Source organism: Stigmatopora argus, chromosome 14 (genome assembly GCF_051989625.1).
Source record: "Stigmatopora argus isolate UIUO_Sarg chromosome 14, RoL_Sarg_1.0, whole genome shotgun sequence".
In the NCBI taxonomy this organism is placed as follows: Eukaryota; Metazoa; Chordata; class Actinopteri; order Syngnathiformes; family Syngnathidae; genus Stigmatopora; species Stigmatopora argus.
Window position 1 is genome coordinate 14,404,038 of NC_135400.1, and position 16,024 is coordinate 14,420,061.

Consider the following 16,024-nt stretch of genomic DNA (forward strand, 5'->3'; position numbering starts at 1 on the left):
GTTGACGTTAAAGCGGCCCGCGAACCAACCCGAGTCTGATACCCTTGGTCTAGTATTTAGTTTGTTGTCCATCTTGACTGCTTATTGGATTCCTATCTTGGCCTGGCTTCTTCTGCTTCTCAGCAGGTTGCTTGTTTTTCTCATGGGTTCCCCAGAGTTCCTTCTTACAGTAGAACTTGCAGAAAAAGCCTGAGGCGTGTACCATTCTCCCTCCAGAGTGTGCTTGCAGATTCCGCTAGCCCCCCCCTCGATCGCATATAACCATCGGGCAGAACATTCGTCAAAAAGCAATGTCTGAGATGTGGTGTTTTATTATATGTTATTTTATTTTTATTTAGTACTCAAGGGGAAGTGACGAGGGAGACGTGGTGTTGACTTTAACATATAGAAAGGTTTAAATCTCTTGAATGTTCACACACTTGGTGAGCAAGCATGATAATTTCCCATCTCAAATTCTCAAAACAAAGGTGGTGATTTGTAAAGATGCTCAAATGGAGGAAAAAAATCAGCTCTTGTGCCCGTCAAGGTAACCTTCTCTTTATATTTTATTTTTTGGTTTTGAGCACTCCACAGGTCATTCTAAAGAGTAAAGATAGGGATTAAAGTCCTCAAGTTGATGGTTTTACTTTGGTCTGGACGCAGTATATTTTTGCCAGTGTGTATTAATATGTCCCTTTAAAAAAAAAAAAATTACATGAATGTTTAGCTTTGTTTCCATGGTAACTATTTGTCTTTAGGTTGAATCTATAGGAGACCTAGCTTTCTTCTTTGGTGGCATAATACAGAAAAAGGAAGGGAAAACAAGGCCCATTGTACTGTCAGATTGGCTCCCTCATCAGATTGTCCTACCGAACCTTATTCTGATAGATGCGTCTATCATTTCTGGCTACCTTGTCAAATTTTCCTACCGCTGTTTTCCCATAGTTTGTGATTATTCCAGTTGAGTACTAAGTGACTAAATCTTTTCGCTTCTTTTTTTTTTATGGGGAAGCCTATTTTCCAGCGTTTGCTTTGGGTAGCAAGAATTAAAAAAAAAAAGTTAAACCAGCGACTGGGTAAAAGTTGCCCCGGTGTTTAATAGATTCAAATAGAATGCATAAGAGAGAGGGGAATAATCTTCACAGCTAATCGCAGAGAGGAGATGCCCGCAGGTCCAGTCAAGAAGGAACTGATGTCGCGCCAAGTGGAGTTGCGCATGGCTGCGTTTGCATCGCAGGGGCCCGCAGCTACGCTTCCATGCTAACAAGTGATCTCGTGCAAAAGTGCTCCACTTTCCTCCCGCGATGACTCGTACAGTCAGGTGTCATGAACGTGACATGAAAATGTAATACTTAAAAAAATTAATAAATAAATAAATGAATAATGGGATACACGCCAACCTCCAAGAACAGTCTATTTTAAACCTAAAGAATTGGAAATGATACATTCCTGAGTGGATTTTCTACCAGGTATGTTTAAAGGATACGTTTTATTTGGTCATTTTTCTTTGGAAGACTAACAACAGAACGTTTCAGATATAAAATAGGAAAAAGATGAGCTCACCTGGTGTCCTACTGCTTTGTCACGCACCTGATCAAACACTATTTTTCTTTTTTCTTTTCCCCGCTGCGCTTCTCCCACAAAGGTGGCCTATTTCCAGGCCCGCGCACCCTCGCTCATATCGCACCTGCGCCGCCTTGGTGCTGACATTGCACCAATATCCTCTCGGTGCCTGCTCATATATCACTTCTCTCATGTGCAAATGAATCATTACTTGTAAATCTTCCCACACGCGCGTGCACCCCATTTTTTTTCGTCCACCTCGTCCATTTATTGTAAATGAAGGTGTTCTTGCCGAGAACTCCGGTGAATTAACGACATTAACTTTATTTTTCGCAAATGTATTCGGTAAGCGTGACCCTAGATAAGAGTTGTACAACCTTTTTTTTTTATCTCGAAAGACCACTTTAAAAAAAATACAAACAAATAAAGGGATTTGACTTGGAATCGTCCACGTTTATTTGTAAATAATTATAATCAGGTAAAAAGATAGGTATTTTCAGTATGAACTGCCATTGAAAAGCCGTTAACTAGGTCACAGGTGTCAAAGTGGCGGCCCCAGGGCCAAATCTGGCCCGCCACATCATATTGTATGGCCCCGGAAATTAAATCATGAGTGCTGACTTTCTGTTTTAGGATCAAATTAAAATGAAGATTACAGATGTATATTATATCTCCTGATTTTCCTCCTTTTAAATCAACAATTGCAATTTTTTTCATCCATGTTCTTTGTGTTTTTAGTTCAAAAATCATTTTGTAAAATCTAAAAATGTATAAAAATATTTTCTTTTTTCCACTTTAATATGGAACATAATGATTAAAAGAGATTTTCCCTTACTAAGAAAAAAAGCTCAAATAAACATTTTTTAGATCTATAAAAAATGGAATATTCAGGACTTTTGATCCAGTTCTTTTAATCAATTTATAAAAAAAATATCTAAATATTATATCTAAAATGGTCCGGCCCACATGAAATTGAGTTGACATTAATGCGGCCCGCGAACCAACCCGAGTCTGACACCCTTGGACTAGGTGTTGGCGCTGATTGTCAAATTGGATTGGACGGTTATTGTCGTCAATGGCAGTTAGACAGGATCAGTTAGTATCATCTTTCCAAGTTGAAATGGATTTAATGCCAATATCTGTTAATAATAGTGAATGAGATGATATATTTCTATATAAACGACTGAACAAAGACTATTCATGTTCGACAAAATACTAGAATTCAACATTTTTCTACATTTACTTCAAAATATTGTCAGTTTTTGCCTCCCCAAGCTAACCAGAGAAGCACCATTTAATTGATGAGCTCCTTCTAGTGTTAACGCTGAAAACTGCAATGTAAGTTAAGCTTCTTGTGCGGGCCATAGTAAATAATATTTTCATAATTTGCTTCCAGAGTTGTTCTATGGACTGTAGTTTGGACACAGCTGGTCTTAGATGATCCCGAGGGAGAGTTTCAAATGTGGGGGGAAAAAAAAGATGCTATATTTTTGTGAGATGTTGAGGGTGTGATTTGGCACTGAGAGTTAGCACAATCCCAGCAGAAGCATTAGGTGGCGGTCAGCGTTTGATTTTTATCCGCCCTGGGCACTCGCTCTCTCCTCCATCAAGTACTAGAAAAAGAGGAAAATGGCTTTATATTGTTTCCTTATTACCACTTTTTTTCCTGATCTCTAGCATTCTCGGGTTTTGGCAGCAGGCAGTGTCAGCTTTTGACTGGGTAAACAACATCCTTCATCCTTTTGCAAAGGCTTTGCCGAGTTTGTGAGGAATACAAAAAGGACCACAGGGCATCCTCAGTTTACGATGATATTTTCTTTTGAAAGTAGAAATGGCCTCTAACCCTTTTTAAAGCCCCAACGCACTAAATTATTGACGGCAAATGAAAACTCTTCAAACTCTAAGGTTTTAATATTCCCCGTTGGTATCATATTTGTATGACTATTCGCTGTAATTTCATTTAATTTAGTTTGTTAGCAAAGATTGTTAAGTTGTTCATGCTATTTAAAAAAAAAAAACCTTATTTGACAGGGTTAAATTGTGAAAGGATTGCAAGCACGTCAATATTTTTAATAATTTAATATTAAGCGCATCAATCTTCATGACATAAATGTGCCGTTAGTCTGAATAAAGCGTGTTTGGCCTTGGTGGAGGTCAACAAGGAGCTTAAATGTTAAGAGCTTTCAGCTTTATGGAAAATAGTCCCGATATTCGTGCGATTAACCTTTTTTGCACTATATCCAGCAAGTCTTTCAGGAAATTGCAGGCCCTCATACAAATGTATCATTCTTAGTGACATATCCCTGACATTTATCATACATTTATAACAAAGGAGCGTTACTGAATGAGGCAAATGAAGTAAACCTTGAGACATTATGAGGAAATTCCGTTTTATTAACTGCAACTGTTTGGTTGCGTGTTGTAAAATGTTGACTGAAACTCATCACGCACCTGCAGTCAACCGCGACGGCGTGAAATGAGACCCCGTTCAACGATGTTTGTCTTCCTATTGACCTGCTGTAAATACCCGGTTTTTGCGGTACGTAATGACCAAAAATGTGCTGTAAAATGTAAATCGCCTCGTAATATTAATGAGTTTTCACACACATTACTAAGACTAGTAATTGCAAAATAAGAATCCCCCAAAAAGTATACCTGACCTATTGATAGACATATGATTTGCAGATGCTTTTTATTGGAATTTTTAATAAAATGATTTTTGAACGACCTCTATGTGATTTAGTAAAGCATGTCTGAGCGTGGCCCCAAGATCTGCACATGAATTAGAATGACGGTGAAGTAATTACTGCGGTCCGGCCAAAGATAGAATACTGCCAAGGAGCATTCACAAGCAATTAATTGTATCATATTTCATAATTCATATGCATCCCCACAACCAGACAAACCATTCAGGACGACAGTGGACACTCAGTTATTTCTATTCCGGCATTTCACTTTCACTACAAACATCACCTGCCTAGAATAGCGTGCTGAAAGAACAAAACATGGCCCGAGTGTTCACCTAAATGAGGTAACCGTTACGTAATGGCGCGCATAAATCTGCACGCCACATTTGTTTACGGGAAAGCAACTTAATATTAGAGTTTGTCGCTGCCAAGCGTGGTTGTTTTGAAACTTCTGCTTGTCCTTTATCGGTGCAGAGAAGAAAGTGGAACAAGAAGTCAAGGCAATTTGGCACAGTCTCTTATCTCCTCCATCATCTCACATGGATGTCAGTTATTTTGGAGAAAAAAAAGCTGAAAAGCCCCCAGATTCAGAGCAGGGATGTTCTCTGGGCCTATCTGTGGTCGCCCCAGCTGTCAGGAGCTGGCTCTCGCCGCCGACACTGGGCTTCCGCCAAAAACTCTGGTGCAAAAATGGTCCATTTTTTGCAGAAAAGGGAAAAACGATGGGCTGATATTTAAACTGTGACTCAAACCGTCAACGTTAAGATTGTAGTGTTGGTTTAAGCGGGACAGCGAATGGTTTTCTAAATATAAATACTGTACATTTTCTGTTCAGGCAGAAAAGCCGGAAATAGTCAGGACCCCAATGTTTTTAAGGGTAAACTGTAAGATAATAATTACCGTATTTTCTCGCCTATTAGCTGTCTCTGCGTATAAGCCCTACCCTTAAAATTGTTGAATTTTACAATTTCTCTCGCATAAGCCGCCCCCTGATTTACAATTTTCACCTCCATATTCATGGTTTTAAAAGGGAGTACAAATGTGTTATTTTGAAGGGAAAATCTTAAGAAAAATCATTGTATGTGGTATGGCGTTTCGTCTTTGTCACCTTGCACTTTCGTGCATGTCAAGTCTAATCTGTGCGCATATAAGCCGTACACTCGATTCAGTTATATTTTTTTTGCGACAAATACGGCGTATATGCAAGAAAATATGGTAGCTTGATGGACTCCATGATGAATGTTTGTCTTTTCTTTAGTTGAGATTGTACTTCAGACAATTTTAAGGACATCTCTTCTTGATTCGGTCTTGTAGTTCTTTGGTTGTCGTCAGAACTGTAACTGCAACTACGTTACTCGGCAACTGAGTAATAGGACTACTTAATGCTGTATTGTAGGTATAATGCGATACATTTGAGGGTATCGCTACGGTGATAAAACTTTGTAGCTGTAAAAAAGTAGAATCTACACCAATGCCAAAGGTACAAGGATATAAATCTCTCCTGCTATAAAAGCCAAACGTCAAGGGTACAAAACCAGAACCTTTGAGGGGCCCGAGACAGTTGCCTTTAAAAGAACAATGATTGTTTTTATCTGAATGCGTACTGACACACCAGAAGTGGGTTTCCAACCCTAAAGATTAAATCTACCGCAATTTCCCCAACGATGTCTTCTTATTGAACTCTAGCGTTTCAAAAAAAAAAGATACAGGTTTGTTCGCAAGCCGTTTTCAGAGCAATGTTAGTTCGTTGAGGTTGTTGACCTTTTCAGTGATATCAACGTCAACGCAACGTGTAGATTGTCAGAAAAAGCGAAGGCACTTTTCGAGTACTTCCTTTTATAGATCAACAAGAAGCCAAGCTTTATGTACTCCATAATACAGGGACGCTGCCTGACCGTGAAGATAGATTTTTCAATATAAAAGTGAACGTTTGCGTCCTTGCGAAAACGTGAGCGCTAACGGCGAGGAACACCAGCGGCCCGTAAAGTGCAACGGGAAACGCAAAAACATAAAAGTCCTGCCAAGGCTCTCCAAAAAAAATAATAATGGAGCCATCAGCTGTAATGACACGGCCTCTGCCGCGGGACGCTCCGGGAATATTCAATCTGAAGGCCGTAAAAAAAAAACATTGTCAACCCGGTTAACAGCCAGCCCTTAAAAGCAATGTCCGGTTACATGTTAAGACCAGACGGGTGGAAGGGCTTCCACTCCCGTGCGTTCCATCTACCCAAAGGAGATGGAGTGTGAAGATAATGCACTGAAAAAGATGTCACAGCTTTGGCCAGTGCTTCTACATTGGCTGGGTTTCTACTACTCGGCAGACGCTGACAAGGTGTAGGGACAAGGAGTGATAAATCCAACACACGTCGACTGAAAGCTCAGCGACTCCGCGGCGCCTCTTTTGCCCCACAAATTAAGCACGGTTTTCAAGCACGATCGTTTGAAGAAAAAAAAAAGTATGTTACCCGATGAGTGTGTGCTATCATAATTAATTTTAAGTTAGAATCCAATGAGCCAAGACCAGTAGTCCGCCTGTAGGTAAAAGAAACCCCAAAAGCGTAAATTGCCGTTTTAATCCCATTCCCCTGTTTTCCAGGAAGCCAGAGTCAGTTACCGGAAGTGATGTGCTAGAGTGATGAAGCAGAATCAGAGTACGGGAAAAAACATCCCAAATGAGAGTGTCGAAACACCCAGTCCAAATGGTTCGAACGCTGATCAACGCCAATGGCAATCGGTAAGTGAAATGCAAATCCTTTGAATTTTAAAGTTAAGATTTGGGCATTGTGAGTCATTGGTAGGGGCCACATCATTTGCTGCATGGCGATGGTGTCCTCACATTAGCGATGAGGACGGCGTATTTTAAGGCTGACAGTAATGAATGACTTGCTCTTTATGGACATGCCAGGCGCACCTCAATAAGCGATGGCCTTCCTTTCCCAATTTGGCCGAGGCAACCAGATGTGCTGTTTCACCTTTCCGAACAACACTATTCTGCAGAGCAACAGCATTTGGGATTAGAAACGAGTCTCAATATGCATCGGGTCATACTTCGGTTTCAATTATGCAGAGGCAAACCGTTACAGAAATTATTTTCATTGTATGAAATAGAATAGCCGTGGATCTGTTCCAGTGTTGATAATTAATTTTTTGAATACTTTTTGACAAGATGCTGTCATTTAACACAGGACTGTGGTACTTTAAAGAATGCTGTTCACGCATGTCCACCATTTCGGGTCTCTGCCAAAGCACCATTTTCAGCTTAAGCTGCGTTATGAAAGCAAGCCCTAAAATTCCCAGTCAAGCTCGGAGTATTAACTTTTCTATTCCAGCGCACAGATGGGATTTATTTACAAGAGACGATCGGCACATATGGTCATAAATGAATTAGGCCTGGGCCCAAATACTGTATGTACCCTCTTCCGCACTCAAAGGCATCAGCCACCTGTTTTAGTCGAGGTACTCAAGTTTTCATCGCTTAAAAATCCCAGCATGTTTGCAATTCCAATCCTGATGCTCTTTCTTTAAGTTGAGTTTTCTTCAGGAAACGAGGATGTTTTGGCCCGTGACGGCGCCAGCCAGCCGCATCTAGATATGTAAAATAAGTGTCTCGTTAATTGGACCTTTTTCATTTGGCGGGTAGGCCATTTTTAATTCACGGGCTTTGTTGCCGCGATTGCCCGAGTCAAAAGATAATGAAAAACTTGACGCCGAGCCGCGGCCACGTTCTCCCCAGTTATGATTTCAATTGCTATGCAAGTGCTGGTTTTTCAAGGTCTGGAGTCTCTCTTGAATGGATGTGGGCTATCTGGCTCCGGGGGTTAACAAGCTATACCTCCGTATCCTGTTTGGCGATTCAGCGCAGGCTCGAGGCCCACGTCACGCCGCACGCGATAGGCCCGGCACTTGTTTATATCTGCGGTCCAGGCATCCCACTGGCCGAAAATTAAGCATTCAAGCCGGGCCTCCCGGTTGTGCTCCACCGTGACGTGTCCGGAGTACCAAATCTGAATCGGCCGCCTTAGGTAGGCTTTAATCTTGTAAGGAGAAGTTCTGAAGTGCTGGTATCTTTTTGAAATGACACCACTACATATTATTTACACAAAAAAATATATTAATCCGCAAAAAACTGTATGAAAGCATTAAAAGAGAAATGGAGTTGACGTCTTGGGTGCTCAATAGCCGCCAATGAGCTCATTGAGTGCTCTGTAGAGAAAAAAATATCATAATTTTACTAAAATATGCAGTATGTAACACTCCAAGGTTGATTAATTTTTATAGCATTTAACACATGCGCGCAAATGATAATGATTTGTTCATGAAAGGGTTATAGCGTAAAAATTTACATGTTTTTTAATATCTAGAAAAATAATGCCATTCAGCCTGCCTTTTACAGATGCTGTAAAGAAATTGCTGCGTCCATTTCCAAAACAAAGCGACGAATGGATCCTTTCTTGCACGCTCAACAGAGGGATTGTAGCGCAAACTCTTAAATCGTTACATTAGCATAATTAAGCTTCATACTGAGACGCGAGTCTCATTCCTTGACTTAATATTTCTAGCCTTAAGGTCTTTTCACCTGCAAACAGAGGGTCAACTCCAACCCAGGCCCTTTGTCGCCGTTCCAATTTTTTCTTTTCTCTCCATTAAACCCCAACATTTGCCACTGATCAATATGGAGAAGTCTATAAAAAAACGGTCAATACCTGAAGCAAGAGCGAGCCCGCCTCTCGAGAGGAGATGGACTTACCGCCGCATCCTTGGCGTGTGCTCGGCTAACAACTTCCCGCCTTTTGAACTTAATGCCGACGTTCTTTGCCAAATACCAACGCATTGATTAATCCGTCTGTACTGATCTGAATTTCCTCTGTGTTGCACGCATCCCTTTGAAATATTCAAAGTTGAGCTCTTGGAATAACCATTATATGGACCTCTGCTCTCCTTGGGGGCACGCCATGAAAGTGGCTGCATACAAATGAAGCTCGGCCCTAAAAAAGAAAAAAAAAAGGCCAAGAAAGAAGTCTTGCTCGTATAATTTGGCTCTAAGCAATAGCTAGCTCGCTCAACGCAGGGCAAGTGTAAACAAAGTCGCCTAATTGGAACGTGGAGACGTGTATCACTGTCACTCAACAAGGCCTCATTATAATTCACAAGTGCTTATTTTAATCGGCAACTACTAAATGAAGCCTTTATTATTGTCGATTATACCTGCCTAGTGTGTGTATGAAATAGTAATACCGTATTTTCTCGCATATAAGCCGTATTTGTCGCTAAAAAATGATGACCGAATCAAGGGTACGGCTTATATGTGCATAAATTAGACTTGGCATGTGGTCATTTATTTCAAAATTGAGAAAAGATAAACAGAAAACCCTAACAAAATTTATTTTGACGTCTATCTTGCAAACAACGTGAAACACCTCACTTACTTGTGCCTGCCAATGCTCGCTCAGGGCGCCGACATCTTACCTAGTTTTCCCATATCTCCCTTCTACATAACACTTAAATCATATAACCAGGATTTTTATCAGGCTTTCGGAGAGATTGTTGAGTCGAGCATTTGATTCAGTTGAGTTTGAGTAGGAAGACACGGAAAACAGACTGGATAGGTGCCCTCGAGGACCGGAGTTGGGCACCCCTGACTGAGAGCCTGAATCTGAAATATCTATTACACTGATCCATTTAAAGACTTCTTACCTTTACCACTTCTTAATGTGTTTTCAGTTGGTTCCCTTTCATGTGTCCGGAAAATAGCCTCCAGCCATTTTTTTTTTTAAACACTTGAACACTTCCCTGTGGCGTCATCTCCATGACCCATGAAGTGTATCCACACCTCGTTCAAGCATCTGCAACCTCAACCCCCTCCTCCTTGCCCCTACTTCCAATCACAGATGCTCATCAGGGCTTCATTTTGTCTCCCAATATGCACCAGGGTGTCCTGTTGATGCCGTGTCTTGTGTTTTTTACATCGACCGTGAAAGCGCAACGGGCTCTCAGCGTTGTTGTGGCACATGGCCAGGGTGATGCAGCGTTTCAGCAGGCATTGTGTACTAGTGCTACGATGTAAATATTTAGCAACACGCTGATCTTTTGGGATACCTGGTTCTTCGAGTCAGGGGTCAGATTAACTCCGTCTATCCTTGACGACACGAGACTTCGGATCTGTTTTGACTGGGAGTGATGGCAATCGATGGCTTGACTCACAAACTGTGATGTTTGTTAAAATAAGCGCATCAGGATTTAAGAGGCTGTGTATTTTGGAAACGCAGTTGTATTTTGTAACGGCGTGTGGTGTTCTCTTTTGGTGAGGAACTCGCTATGACGTTCCAGGGTGTTCCCGCAGGGGAAATTTAAACACTGCTGGGATTCCCTGAGCAGTGAACAAGGGTTAGGGAACTGCAAGTAAACTGATCGGAATGCACTTCTTTTACGAAGTGTCATCGGTCTAGTCCCAGTGTGCAAACAGTAACCGAGGTTCCACTTTGTTTTGAACACAAGCTGGTTACAAAAGCTTTATTCTTTTCTCTTTTGTAATTTCCGCACTATACAGCGCACCTTACTAAAAATGTTAAAATTGACCCACCCAAAAAAATATATCGTTGTATGTAACTATAGTGTCTGTCTTAATACCGGATATTTTTGTAGAGAGCCACAGAGAAATATTAGATTGAGGTAGAGTATATTTAATAAACCCCAACATGCTGTTAAACCTAGAAGTTGTTCCTAAATACTCTGGTGGTACTTGTTAGTACACACTTGGATAGCCACGGAGTAAGTGTATCAAATTTATTTTTAAAATGGCGACCCCATTTACCTTAATGACACATAAAATACAACACATTTAACAACATATGGTCCCACGACTTAGCACACAGGGTTATTTATGCAATGTAAGAATGAAGCTGACGTTGTTTAATACAGCTCATATTTGAAAACGTTGCCTTGGTGAGAAATATAACTTGAAGGTTACCTCCCGTGTTTGTTCTGTTCATTAAAACGCACGCTAATGCAAGGGTTCTAATTAAAACCTCTAATTAAGACAGCATGTTGACAAAGAGCGGATCACACTGCAAGAGCCTCGAGGGACAGCAAAAGCAGTGCTATGAAATGCTAATGAACAAAGCACCGAAACGTAGCAAATAATCCTAATTTAACGTTTTTTGTTTTTTTTTGGAAAGTACCAAACTATAGACAAGGTGGACTTCCAAATGAACTCGTGTCTGGGATTTGACTTGAATGACAACGCTGAAATTCCTTTTCAGTCAAGCTTTTGTTTGCCAACTTTGACGTTGATTTAAGAAGAATGTACCCTCCTTCACGTAGATGATCGTTGTCATGACGAAGGAAAAAGTAGAAGAGCTGCCCGGCTAGAATGGTGCTTTGGGCACCAGCGGCACTGAATAGTGTGTATTAGAGGAAATATTTAATTGAGCAGGGCCTTCCGCTTCATGGATCGCTGCAGCAAATCAAACTGAGCTGTGCTGACAACTCCACAGAACCACCATTTCCAAGTCCTTTCTGGTTTATTCTCATTTTTGATTTCTCGCACTGCTTATAAGAAGAAACAAGAAACAGAGTAGGTCAGGGCTGTTAATATCTTTTTGAATGTGGAATTGTTTTGATTAGCCTTTTGTGTAAATTCCCCATGGCTTCTAGTATGTTCACTTTTTAGACCAGTACTTCTCATATAGGGGGGTCCGGACCAATGCCAGGGGCTACGTTTAATTCTTCCTTTGGGTTGCCAAAGGAAATCAATTGAGAAGCACTGCTTTAGACAGACAAATTTCAGAGCATTTTAGTAAAAGTGACAATGACGACTGATCAAAGCGGTACATTTATTTCTATTCCGATGTTATTTTAGGAATTCCATTGCGACCTTACTAATTCTGTATTTGAAAAGGGGGCAGTCTTGGCCCAAAAGAAGTAGAAGAGCTAATGATCAAAAGACTTGTACGATGTTTAGATGTTGAAAGCCTCAGGCGACGCCATCTTTGAAGCTTTACATATGGGCGTTTTTTAAGTGGATATTTGGAAATAAGGTGAAACTAGATTTTAACGGCTCCCGTCAACCAGGTTCCTTGGGAATATTCTTCTTGACATTGTTTTAGGGTGAATCTATTCAAGAATGTGATGGTGTTTTTCACTTTTGTCAGACGGTAGACCAGCCGGAACCGCCGCTGTCCCCTCGCCATCAGGGCTCCTTCACGGTGATTGACACCTTATTCAGGCTTGTACAAATATCGTCTATTTTGCGCCGTCGGAGGTGGATAAGCTCACATTTCTCTGCTTCAACGTATCCAGATAGAGGTGGAAACCACGTTGAGAAGGATGGTTGGCTTCCAGCCGTCAAGCGCGGCCAAGCTGACAGCCTTAAACTGTCCCTGCCAAGCGGGTCGTGTTTTGCCCGACGGCTCGCTGTCAATCCAGGCATCGCTCCTGCCAAGTTGGGTGTGGCGGCTAATTGCTAACGTCTTGATAAGGACCAATCAACAAACATGGGAGGGGGGGCTTGTTTGAAGTGATTGACAGGCCATTGTCCAGCTGACGTGAAAGATGAGGAAATTGGATTGGATTGAATTGGATAACTTTATTCATCCCGTATTCGGGAAATTTCATTGTGACAGTAGCAAGAGGGTGATTAGACAGAACAACAAAGCAAAAGTACAAAGCAAATCAAAGTAAATTTCTACTCTAATATTCACTTTGTGGACTTATACCAGTACAATACAGTACATCCAAAAATCATGTTTCATTGGATTTTGGAGGTTGTTCTTTAAGAACTCCAGCGTTTTAACGTGACGTCTTCAAGTTCCATGTAATAAATGTCAGTAGCGTGAGGCAGCCGCAGAGCATCTGGACAGCGAGTCCTCAGTTGAGCAGTGATGTGTGAGAAGAAGAAATATGTAGGCCTCAGTTATTCTAAGAGAATCTTCTATCAAGTAGAATATTCACTAGCAGCAGCTGACCCAATGGAGGGGCTCTTTTGTGGTTTTTTTTAAATCGAAGTAGTATTATGCACCAATAAGACCACCGTGTTCTGAGAATACTTCTGTGGACGTCAGTCAAAAGTGAGCATTATGTCGTTGGAAGGAGGTTTCTTAGTGAACACATTATGTGATAAGTTTCATCTGAAGGTTGCAACAGAAGATGCAGAAAGAACCTTGACAGTGGGGCTTGATTCGTTGAGCCATTGGTTACATGTTCAACTTGTGGCTGAAGATTGAAGAGGTCATGTAGAACTACGTCTTGACTCCCAAAAATAGGATGTAATAGTATCAAATTTCAACATGAAAGACAGCTGTCACTCAAACCAACTTGCATATTTTGAGGATCTACGAGGCGTCAACTTCAAGATTTGGGATTTTCAAAACGTGGCATTGAAAAATGCCAATGTGTATTCCTGCAGTGAATCAGTTAATTCTCTTGGAGGGGGTCAATATGGCTAGCGTTTTAGGCAATGATGTATCCTCAGTGGCGCAGCCCAGCATTTCTCAACTGTCATCGCCATCCCGCCTCAATTATTTTGAAGGATGGTCCGGGACAAGGTCGTTCTCTCACAAAGACACCTAAATACGCTCCACTGACTGAGCAGAAGATAATCTGGTCTAACGGCGCTAACAAGACTCATTTAGAGTCTGTCTGTTCTTGAGGTTTTGAATATGTAGACTTTGGGTACTTGCAGTACTTTACATCTGAATTTATTAGCATGTCCTGTTTTTGTTTTGTATTATCAAAACACCTGGTCATTTTGACCTGCAGTTTGATGCACAAATTAGATGTATTTGTTTCTTGAATGTTTTTATTGAATTCAAAATCGGGGCAATATTTTGTAGCCTCTGTTTGACATCTAGTTATAGCTTTAGTATTTTTTTAAAATGTATTTTGATAGGCAATTTAAAAAAAATCCTATATATGTGTATTATAGTGATACAAATCCCTTCAACAAAGCATGAATAAATATTTAAAATAAAGTTTAAAGATGAACATGTGCAGCAGAATTGGAAGCCCACTCCCCCAATAATAAATTATATGAAGCATTTATCTGGAATTTTTTTTCTAGTAGTAATAAGGAAAGAAATAATTAAAATAATACTCTGCGACCTGCGCTAGTTAGTAAATGATTTAAACTAACCTTGATGTCCATTGTAATGCCACTTCTTTGTCAGTGAATGATTATTTTAGGTGGAAACGGTAGAAATGGTATCACACTGTTCGGTCGAGTTAAGATGAATCCATTATAACACGTGCTTTTTTTTCTTCCCTGTCGTGTGTGTGTGTGTTACAGCTCTCGTGGGATGAGCAAGGCTGATTTCCAGCATATTGTAAGTCACATTTCTTCTTTTTTTTTTTGCTTCTTCACTTTCTCTCTCCCCACTGACATTGTCGGCAAAATGCAGGTGCATTCATTATCCTGTAATTACCCTGCTGTTGGTCTGGCGGTGTATTATTCATTACGTGCTACATTCCTCCCGCACTGTTGTGACAGCAAAGGTAAAATGAGCGAGCTTCATATAGAGAGCATCGGCTCCATGGGCGTCGTTAATGAGCGGGCGAGAAAGTTGCTCTCAAGGCCGCCATGAGGCCGTCATTCGCCAGTCATTCCGTCTCCCGTCCGCTTATTTTTTTTTACCTTTTTGTGCAATTTTTACGACGTCATTGCGCGTCCGACTGGAAACAGCTGGTGGGAGTAAAATTGCTAAGTAAGTGATGCTTGGCGCGTGGCGTCGTCAACTCGGCGCTCGCTGACGCATCATGTTTCAAGGGGCTTTTGAAAGGGCGCCAACTCGGGAGGATTCCGGGCGGGGGAAGTATGAAAGTGAGTCACTTTTTTGGGAAACGCCAACTCGCGGAAATGCAAGCAAGAGCTACTGAAAGTCATCCGAGTAACCGTCCAAGGTCTTGGAGGAGTTTCCGGGATTTCTCGGAGTTCTGGGTGATGCCTAAAGATCCAATTTTTTAATTTATTTTTTTATTCGACTTATGAATTTACCTGATCGTTTGCTTCAAGGTTAAGTTGACTGTCAAAAAAATGGGAATTACACTGTGTTTAAAACAACATTCTAACATATAATGAAAAAGGCAACTGACATGCAAACATTTACAGGGGGTGCTGGAGTTATGTCCTCGACCTACAACCTTTCGACATTACAATGCAACTCGGCATGCCAAAGTTTGTGCCGAGAATATCCACGGCTTTTTCCTCTACTTTTCTACTTCTCAGCAATAATGGTGAGTACAGCTCCTTTCATTTTTTTAAAAATGTACTTTAGTTTTTGAAGTATTTTGGAGTACATTTCTTGAGAACCCAATGCATTTTGTAGCATTTTTAAAATACTATCCATATTTAAACTGAAAAACATTTGAACCAATGTAGACAGACAATATAACAGTATCTGCAGGCATATATTCTTTATCTTCCTTACAATGCACTTCAATGTATATCCACATTTGATCACAAATACATCAAAGTGAAAGCTTCAACTAGAGAAAACACAATAGATGGATGATATGGTGAACCTCTGTATTGCCTTTTACTGTTGTTTCACTTACTCATTGTCGTACTGTATTGTGTTTTTTTAAAAATTTGGGGCGTCACTTAATTACAAAAAACACCTGAATCAAAAACCAAATTGAACCTCTGTGTAAGGAGCTATTGTAAAACATTCATTACTAGCCTCCATCTTATAACCAACCCCTCCTCACATTGTAATATTCATGACAAAACAAAGAGCGTCACTTGTTTTACAAATGAATAATTTGGTGTGATAGGCCCCTTAAGTTAACAATGACCCCGTTTC

The 16,024-nt window shown here is 40.7% G+C and overlaps 1 protein-coding gene across 4 annotated transcripts in view; it reads left to right on the forward strand.

Annotated features, from left to right (window-relative positions):
• LOC144087986 (heparan sulfate glucosamine 3-O-sulfotransferase 2-like) overlaps positions 1-16,024 on the forward strand; it is a 186,729-nt gene that overhangs the window by 33,738 nt on the left and 136,967 nt on the right. For all 4 annotated transcript variants that reach the window (XM_077618154.1, XM_077618153.1, XM_077618152.1 and 1 more), the window contains 3 exons: positions 6,826-6,963; positions 14,512-14,548; positions 15,331-15,455. The gene's annotated coding sequence lies outside the window, so the exon portion shown is untranslated. The remainder of the gene's footprint in view (positions 1-6,825; positions 6,964-14,511; positions 14,549-15,330; positions 15,456-16,024) is intronic.